Raw genomic sequence first — 9,696 nt, forward strand, 5'->3', positions numbered from 1 at the left:
CATTCTCACGGGCCAGCACGCACGACTATTGGCCGAGCACAGCGGCCTAGTCTCTTGGTGCTACGCCCGTAGTGATGACCCGCGGTGACGGACGAACGGAGGGGTCCCGAGTCCCGAGCCAAGGCATTCTCACGGGCCAGCACGCACGTCTAACGGCCGAGCACAGCGGCCTAGTCTCTTGGTGCTACGCCCGTAGTGATGACCCGCGGTGACGGACGAACGGAGGGGTCCCGAGTCCCGAGCCAAGGCATTCTCACGGGCCAGCACGCACGTCTAACGGCCGAGCACAGCGGCCTAGTCTCTTGGTGCTACGCCCGTAGTGATGACCCGCGGTGACGGAGGAACGGAGGGGTCCCGAGTCCCGAGCCAAGGCATTCTCACGGGCCAGCACGCACGTCTAACGGCCGAGCACAGCGGCCTAGTCTCTTGGTGCGATGCCCGTAGTGATGACCCGCGGTGACGGAGGAACGGAGGGGTCCCGAGTCCCGAGCCAAGGCATTCTCACGGGCCAGCACGCACGTCTAACGGCCGAGCACAGCGGCCTAGTCTCTTGGTGCGATGCCCGTAGTGATGACCCGCGGTGACGGACGAACGGAGGGGTCCCGAGTCTCGAACCAAGGCATTCTCGTGGGCCAGCACGCCCGTCCGACTGACCGAGGCACACCCCGGCCGCGCCTTGGGAATCTCCGACGCGGGCGACCCCACGGCTGGACGGGACCGCCTCGGTAGAGAAGTTTCGTACCGTGCTTCAGAAAAAATCACCGAGAAGCTCCCCGGTGATTATGAAAAACCACGGTACAAAATCGCGTTCCGCGTCGAGCGCGGAGCGTCACCCTTATATGGGGGGGTTAGAGTCTCGAGATGTCGACTCAGAGCCGTGGCAAGCTCATGGGGCAGCACGCCCGTCTATCGGCCGAGCACGGCGGCCTAGTCTCCTGGTCCGACGCTCATTCTTGAAGACCCGCGGTGACGGACGAACGGAGGGGTCCTGAGTCCCGTCGCAAAGCATTCCCGTGGACCAGCACGCCCGTCGACCGGCCGAGGACGGCGGCCGAGTCTCACGACAGGGCACGGAACCGCGAGGGGACACGCGATGGGACGAACGGTTATGACCCCAAAATTTTTCTAAGTCTCGAGCCGTGAATCTGCTCACACTCGCGGGCCATCTCGCCCCGTTGACCGGCCGAGGACGGCGGCCGTGTCTCTCGGGGCATGGCACCGCCCGATGACTCGCGGTGACGGATGGACGAACGGTGGGGGCCTGAGTCTCCGATTCTCTGGCGAGCACGTGGGCCAGCGCTCTCGTCGACAGGCCGAGGACTACGGACAGTGTCTCGCGGGATTGGACACCGTGGCGGACCAGCGATCGGACAAACGGTCTCGGTACGAAAATTTCGAGCCGTGATTTTTTTATTTTCCTCGTGAGCGAGCAGCCGGAATTTTGAAAGTCTCGGTAGAAAATCGCGTTCCGCGTCGAGCGCGGAGCGTCACCCTTATATAGGGGGGCGAGACGACAGAGAGAGAACGCAGCGAAAGGGCAGGGGCCCAGACCCGCGGGCACGTCCGACGACCGGCCGAGGACGGCGGTCGAGCCGTCGGTCGTAGCTTCGCGGGCAAACCAAGCCATAATGATCCCTTGGCCGGGAAATCACTACGAGCCATAATGATCCCTTGGCCGGGAAACCACTACAACGCCGCAGATTGACGCGAAGCTCGCCGAGCCAGCGCATCTCCTGTACGAGCGGCAGGGCGTAGACGACGCCTCACATCATGCCCGAGGGCGATCGGTACGGGACTCTTCCGAGAGCCCGACGTTCGCGACGTCGCAACGACGTATGCGGACCGCACTGCGGCCGCTCAAATGGAAGTCCTGGCCACGAGCCGGACGCAAGAAAGCCTGTCGGTTCGTCGTCTCCCGCGGCTCTCAGTCGCGGAAGCGAGCGGACGGCCGACCCAGTCACTCGGAAAAACCCAACCGTGACATCCTCACGGGTCGTCGCGTCGGCATCCAGCCGGGGCGTCGGCCCATCCGAAACGCAGCCTCTTGGTAAGCGGAATCGGTGCGCGGACCCGGTCGACGAGCGTCGCTCGACGACCGAGAACGCCGTTCCCGCGTGGCGTCCCCGGGCGACTCCTCGGCGGCCGTAGGACGGACGGTCCTCGAGGAAGTCGCAGCGGTGGCACGCTGCGGGAGCCGAGACGCAGGGGACCGGGAAGCAAGCGCGGGACTCCGTCCCGCGGCCCGCGGACCCTCGTCAACGCAAGCAATCTGGTTGATCCTGCCAGTAGTCATATGCTCGTCTCAAAGACTAAGCCATGCATGTCTCAGTGCAAGCCGAACTAAGGTGGAACCGCGAAAGGCTCATTAAATCAGTTGTCGTTCACAGGATCGTGCCACACCCTACATGGATAACTGTGGTAATTCTAGAGCTAATACATGCCGACAGAGTCCCGGCAACTCCCCGGGTTCGCCCGGGGCAGGGACGCTTTTATTAGATCAAAACCGACACCGCGGTCCCTCGGGTCCGCGGTCCTCCTAGCACCTCGCGTGCACACTGGACGATTCCGAATAACTCCGGCCGATCGCATCGGCCCCTTGCGGGCCGGGCGACGCATCCTTCAAACGTCTGCCTTATCAACTTGCGACGGTATGTTAGAGGCTTACCGTGGTTGCGACGGGTAACGGGGAATCAGGGTTCGATTCCGGAGAGGGAGCCTGAGAAACGGCTACCACATCCAAGGAAGGCAGCAGGCCCGCAAATGCAGCCCAACGTCCTCGTCGTTGCGGGCGGGCAACGTCCACCTCAAGGGGTGGGCGGCTAATTGGGCTGTGGTCACTCCGTGCTGGGTGCTGGAATCTGTAGGGCTTGTGTGTCGGCAACCAGCAGCGCTGGGCGCCGGAGCCCGTAAAGGTTCGAGCGTCGGCTCTCAGAGCGGGTGACAGACAAACTCAGTAACGTGGTGGCTTGCTGGGAGCGTCCCACGGAGTAGTCGGTGTAAGAAGCATACTGATCACAACGTTGGAGGCGACTCACAGTTGCTTCCGACGAAGACGAGGTCGCTCACCGGATAAACCGTGGTGGGAGTGACAGTGTGCTGCCGGCGAAGCTGGGTTTGTCCAGGTGCCATTCCTTGGGTGTTAGGTAACGCCACCTCAGGCTTGACTCCTCTCGCGTGGGCTGGGCTTCGCAGAGCCACTCGGCCTCAGGCTGAGAGCGCATAGCGTTTGCCCGCCCCCGCCTCTTCCGAAAGGGAGAACTGCAACCGTAGCTCACTAAGGCGTGGCGCCGCCGAGCGACCCTCGTCGGGGCAAGGCATCCCGCACGAGAGACCGGGAATCGGCCAGACGAGAGATCAAGCGAAATCTTGGTCTAGACCCCACCGTCCAAGCCAAGCCTAGGTGTCACTCCTCGGGCTCTGAGTAGGAACAGCCTAGAGACTAAGTCTCCATGAGGAAACTGTGCGAAACGAGCCTGGGTGTCACTCGATTAACGAGCGACTGTCCCGTCCTCCGGGAAACCGACGATGGGGAACATCGAATCTCCTCTCTCGGGTATCGGGAAAGACGCGGCTACCATCAGAACAGGACTCAATGCTGGTAGGAGTCCTGGGACGAGAGGCTCGGGTAGCCGTAGAAGTCGAAGAGCAAGCTCGGCACTCGGAGCGGCGCCAAGCTCCAGACCCGAGGGTCACCACAGACTTTAACAGGGGGTGCACACTGAAAAGTGGCGATGCGGGGGCCTAGCACTGTTCACTGGGCCTCCAAGTCGAAGCCCAAGCCCTAAAGCGTTTGTCTTGTCGTCTAGACGGACGCATACTCACTAGGAATAGTGTAACACCCGTTGGGCCGGGAATACCAAAGCCGGACAAATGATGACTACGAGCAGCGGGACTGAGCGGGCCGTGCCAGCCGGCTGTCTAGCGGACCGCCTGCCGGGACTAAGCCAACGAGCTAAGTCCCGAGCAAAGGAGCTGAAATTGACTGGCACTCAGACTCTAAACGCAACAACATCAGACCAGCGGGCCAGGCAAGTGCCGGCTGTCAGCGGTGGTCGTACGCATTAAATCAAAACTTGAAACCCGCGGCCAACACCTCACTACCCACGACCGTCCGGGGGGGCTTTGCATGAACGTCGCACAGCCACAGCCCTTAGGCACCCCGTGATGGCCAGATAATAGTCCTCCATAAGGAACCAGGCCTAGGACCTAATACAGCGCTACATCCAAGGAAGGCAGCAGGCGCGCAAATTACCCACTCCCGGCACGGGGAGGTAGTGACGGAAAATACCGATGCGGGACTCAACCGAGGCCCCGTGATCGGAATGAGCGCCCCGTAAACAAGGCGACGAGGACCCATTGGAGGGCAAGTCTGGTGCCAGCAGCCGCGGTAATTCCAGCTCCAACAGCGTATACTAATGTTGTTGCGGTTAAAAAGCTCGTAGTCAGAATTGTGTTCCGCGCCGACGGTTCGACGGGCTCAGTCCCGTTGCACACCGACGCGTTAGCGGAACATCCGGCCGGTGGCGGTAGCGGCGCCGTCCGCCGGGCTTGCCTGTCCGCTCGCGGACTCGGGACGCAGTTCCGGCCCCCCGCCGGTCAGAGTCGTTGGCCCACATCCCGCGCCTCGCGCGCGGATCAAGCGCGGCCTACCGGGGTCCTCCGGGACCGGGCCCGGGCTCCCGCTCGGCAGTCCCGGCGCCGTCCCTCGGGTCGGCGCCCGGGAGAGCGGGCCCGATCGGGCTTACCGGCGGCACGGTGAGGTTCGCCTCGCCCGGCTTCGCCGGGAGACCGTCCGCCAACTTCCCGCTGCGGTGCCCTTCATTGAGTGTCGCTGCGGGCCGGCACACTTACCTTGAACAAATTAGAGTGCTCATCGCGAGGCGTTCAAAAAACGTCCGAAAGGGCGTGGCCCGCATACAGGTGCATGGGATAACAGAATACGACCTCGGCTCCGGGTTTTCGTCGGTTCACCAGGCTCGTCGCCGACCCGGCAGCGTCGGAAACCCGCTTCGTGCGGGCACCGGCGTCTGACGGCGCGGCGGGTCTTTGCGGGGTCCGAGGTAATGATCGATAGGGGCGGACGGGGGCATCCGTATTGCGACGTTAGAGGTGAAATTCTTGGACCGTCGCAAGACGAACGGCTGCGAAGGCGCTTGTCAAGCACGTTCTCGTTGATCAAGAACGAAAGTCAGAGGTTCGAAGGCGATCAGATACCGCCCTAGTTCTGACCGTAAACTATGCCAGCTAGCGATCCGCCGACGATCCCTCCGTTATGGCTCGGCGGGCCGCTTCCGGGAAACCAAAGCTAACGGGTTCCGGGGGAAGTATGGTTGCAAAACTGGAACTTAAAGGAATTGACGGAAGGGCACCACCAGGAGTGGAGCCTGCGGCTTAATTTGACTCAACACGGGAAACCTCACCAGGCCCGGACACCGGAAGGATTGACAGATTGAGAGTTCTTTCTCGATTCGGTGGGTGGTGGTGCATGGCCGTTCTTAGTTGGTGGAGTGATTTGTCTGGTTAATTCCGATAACGAACGAGACCCCGTCCTGCTAGTTAGGCGATCCGGGCGCCTCCCGCTCCCGAGCGGCCGTTCGCTCGCGGGCGGTCGTCTTTGGACGGGGGGCTCTAAGCCCGGGACCCGGTATCGTGATCCGTACTCCGTCCGCCCGCCCTCGGGTGGGCGAGACCCCGGCGGGGCGGCTGGCGCCGCGGCTCGCGCCGTGCGTGTCAGTCGTTTACCGTCGGGAGCAGTGAGTCGGAGGGCCCGGTCCTCTCGGGGGCCGGACACGCTCGCTACCGGCGGGACTTTACTCAGCTTCTTAGAGGGACAAACGGCGCAGTCAGCCGTGCGATACGGAGCGATAACAGGTCTGTGATGCCCTTAGATGTCCTGGGCGGCACGCGTGCTACAATGGACGGATCAGCGTGTTCTACCCTACGTCGAGAGACATCGGTAAACCCTTGAATCCCGTCCGTGGAAGGGACCGGGGCTTGCAATTGTTCCCCGCGAACGAGGAATTCCCAGTAGTCGCGAGTCATAACCTCGCGGCGATTAAGTCCCTGCCCTTTGTACACACCGCCCGTCGCTACTACCGATCGAGCGGTTCGGCGAGGACCTCCTACCGGCTCGCCGGCGACCCGCTTCGTGCGGGGCCGCCGGTGCAGCATGCGGTTTTGTGCCGCGGAAAGTCGACCGAGCCCGATCGTTTAGAGGAAGTAAAAGTCGTAACAAGGTTTCCGTAGGTGAACCTGCGGAAGGATCATTGTCGAAGCACGATCACACCGAGCCGTCCCGCGGGACACAGGCCGGCCGCACGCACACGTTGCTGGCCGGGCGGTCGACGGCTCACCCCGATCGTCGTCGTCGTCGTCGTCGTCGTCGGACCCAGGGCGTCGCCCGAGGTGTCCGCGCGAGTGGACGACGCGCTTAACTATATCAGAGGAAACGCCGCCGACCGACGAGTCGGCGAGCTCCGATGCCGCTCGCTCCCGACCCCGACGCAGCCGCCTCGGCGCTGCCGCGGGGATCGGCCCGCCGAAGACCCAAGTGTCGTCGGGTACGTCGAGACCGACGGCGGGCCGGGGAGCGATCGACGGTTCACGGAGAACTTGGCCTCTTGTCGACTCGGCGACGGGCGCCCCGCCTTCGGGCGAGAGGGCGAGAGCCCGTCGCCGCGCGCGCCCGCTGAGACGGTGCGCGCGTTAAGCACAACACACACACACACGATGAAAGATAACCCCGAACGGTGGATCACTCGGCTCGCGGATCGATGAAGACCGCAGCGAAATGCGAGTCACAGTGTAAAATGCATTATTTATTGAACAGATCATCGACGCGTCGAACGCATATGGCGGCCCACCACGTGGGCCACGCCTGTCCGAGGGTCGGGTACACCTCTGCACGCGCGCGGACCGTTTTACGGAACGTCGTCGCGCGGCGGTGTCTCGGTGGCGGTCAAACCCGCCACCTCGCTGGACTGCCTCCCTCGCTCGAGGGGGGCGATACGAGGGCTCACCGGCCGCCCCCTCGGGGCGCGGACGGCGTCCCTTCAGAGAGCCGCCTTCGAGCGGTCGCGTCGTCGGGCCCGCTCACCGTCCGAGCGGGCCCGACCCGGTCTCCAACGGGCAGCACGGCCCCGCACGGGACGGCGAAGTCTCGCCCCCGGCCGAGCCCCCCCCTGACGGACCGCACTCGGTCAATCCAAGAAGCGGCGTCCGTCGTCACCTCGGGGGAGGGACCATCGGCCGGTCGAGCGGACCGCCGTCGTAGAGTCCGTGCGAGGGCTCGAGCGCCGGAGACGACGGGTCGGACGCGCCTAGGCGCGGCGCCCGGGACCCCGCGCAAGCGAGGGTCCGCAGACGGGGCGCCGCGCCGATCACATCTTCCGACCTCGGATCAGGCGAGACTACCCGCTAGATTTAAGCATATCAGCAAGCGGAGGAAAAGAAACTAACAAGGATTCCCTCAGTAGCGGCGAGCGAACAGGGAGAAGCCCAGCACCGAACCCCGTCGGCGGGAGCCGTCGGCCGGGGAATGTGGTGTTCGGGAGGGTCCGATCATCCCGCTCGCGGTTCTCCGAGCGTCGGCCTTCGGGTCGGCGCCCGGGGCCCGTGCACGGTCCAAATGCAGCGAGTGGGCCTAAAAAACCCCGTCCTGGAACGGCTTCCTGTTATCGGATTCCGTAGAGGGTGAAAGACCCGTAGAGACCGGCACGGAGCGGCGGGAGGACCTCTCCTAAGAGTCGGGTCGCTTGGTAGTGCAGCCCTAAGAGGTGGTAAACTCCATCTAAGGCTAAACATCGCCGCGAGACCGATAGAGGACAAGTACCGTTCGGGAAAGTTGAAAAGGACTCTGCAGAGAGAGTTAAAGAGTACGTGAAACCGTTCGGGGGTTCGGCACAGAACAAACGGTCGGGGCTCGGGCGAGACCCTCCGGGCAGGAGGATCCGTCAGGCGTCCGATGGCCGGCGAGTCGTCTGCGCGCTTGCTCGCGTTGAAGTCAGCAAGGGGTTGCTCTGGGCCAATACGAAAGCGTCGACGACGCGACTCGCCGAGCGGCGGACGCCGGTCTTGAACGGAGCCCTCGCGGCTACCTCGATCCCCGCCCGCGGAGGCACCCGCGACTCGCGGTGCGGCGGTCCGCCCGCCGAGGGGCCTCCTCGCGGAGTGTCCCCTCGCGGGAGCCGGTCTTCGCCAGGCACCGCGGTCGAGAATCGGCCGGGCCACCGCTCTCAGGGGCGGTGCGGCTCGGTCGGCGGGAGATCTACCGGGACCCCTACCGACCCGTCTTGAAACACGGACCAAGGAGTCTAGCGTGCGCGCGAGTCATCGGGAGCACGTACTAAACCCCGAGGCGCAATGAAAGTGAGCGCTAAGCGCAAGGGACGAAACGACGGGGCCGGGGGAAACGGGGCTCCAAACTCCGCGCGTACCCCGGCGGTGCCCGTCCTAGGCGGCCCGTCGCAGCAATCCCGGGGCGCCGAGCAGATACCCGCCACCCAGAGCGGCGAGCAGAGGCGCTCTCGAAGCGCGCACGGTAGGACCCGAAAGATGGTGAACTATGCCCGGCCAGGACGAAACCAGGGGAAACCCTGGCGGAGGTCCGCAGCGGTTCTGACGTGCAAATCGATCGTCCGAGCTGGGTATAGGGGCGAAAGACCAATCGAACCATCTAGTAGCTGGTTCCCTCCGAAATTTCCCTCAGGATAGCTGGCGCTCGATCAGCGCGGACCGTACGACGAGTTCCGCGCCGGCTCGCAATCCCATCCCCGGTAGAGCGAATGATTAGAGGCTTCTCGGGGCCGCAACGGTCTCGACCTATTCTCAAACTCCGAACGGGTGAGACCGGGGGCTTTCCCGGCGGACGAAGCCCGGCGAGCGTCCCCTCGGGGGCGGTCGCGCGACACCGACGGATGAGAGCTGAGCCCAGTGGGTCCGTTCTGGTAAGCAGGACTGACGATGCGGGGTGAACCGAACGCCGGGTTAAGGCGCCTAAATCGCTACCGAAATTACAGACACCCGTTCAATGGTCGGACGCCGGCGTGCGACAGCAGGACGGTGGCCATGGAAGTTGGCATCCGCTAAGGAGTGTGTAACGACTCACCTGCCGATGCCGGTGGTTCCGAAAATGTCTGGCGCTAGGAGTAGCGTGCCGATACCCGGCCGTCAGCGGTATAGCACGGGCGACGTCGCCGCTCGAGCCGCTCTCCGGTGCCCCGTCAAACGGGCCGGGAGCGCGCCGGCGGCGGGAACGCGCCTCGGGTAGACCCTGACGAGTAGGAGGGCGCGGCGGTGAGCGCAGAAGGGTTCAGGGCGCGAGCCCGCCCGGAGCCGCCGTCGGCGCAGATCTTGGTGGTAGTAGCAAATACTCTGGAGAGGTCCTGGAGGACTGACGCGGAGAAGGGTTTCTTGTCAACAGCCGTTGCACAAGTGTTAGTCGATCCTAAGCCACGGGCGAAGGCCCTACAACGCGGACCCCACGACGACCGACGCTCGGCCGTCCGTCCGTCAGTCAATGGCGCATCAGCGCCGACACAACGACCACACGAAGACGACGAGGCCCCTCGACCTCCGACGACGCGAGCGCCGCCCAACCACCCGAGCGGCCGGTACACCGTCCGTGCCGGCCCCGGAGCGGACGCGAGTGTGACTCACACCCCGACGTCGACAGAGATCGACGCGCGAGAGGTGCTT

The 9,696-nt window shown here is 64.1% G+C and overlaps 1 non-coding gene and 1 pseudogene across 1 annotated transcript; both read left to right on the forward strand.

Moving 5' to 3' along the window:
- Positions 1 to 6,738: 6,738 nt before the first annotated feature.
- On the forward strand, positions 6,739 to 6,891 carry LOC136210445 (5.8S ribosomal RNA). Its single transcript, XR_010678056.1, has one exon. It is a non-coding gene; the product is annotated as a 5.8S ribosomal RNA (ribosomal RNA).
- A 498-nt stretch (positions 6,892 to 7,389) lies between these two features.
- The window catches only part of LOC136210446 (28S ribosomal RNA), a 4,449-nt pseudogene continuing 2,142 nt past the window's right edge, over positions 7,390 to 9,696 (forward strand).

This window comes from Euphorbia lathyris, unplaced genomic scaffold (assembly GCF_963576675.1).
Source record: "Euphorbia lathyris unplaced genomic scaffold, ddEupLath1.1 SCAFFOLD_19, whole genome shotgun sequence".
Lineage (NCBI taxonomy): Eukaryota > Viridiplantae > Streptophyta > Magnoliopsida > Malpighiales > Euphorbiaceae > Euphorbia > Euphorbia lathyris.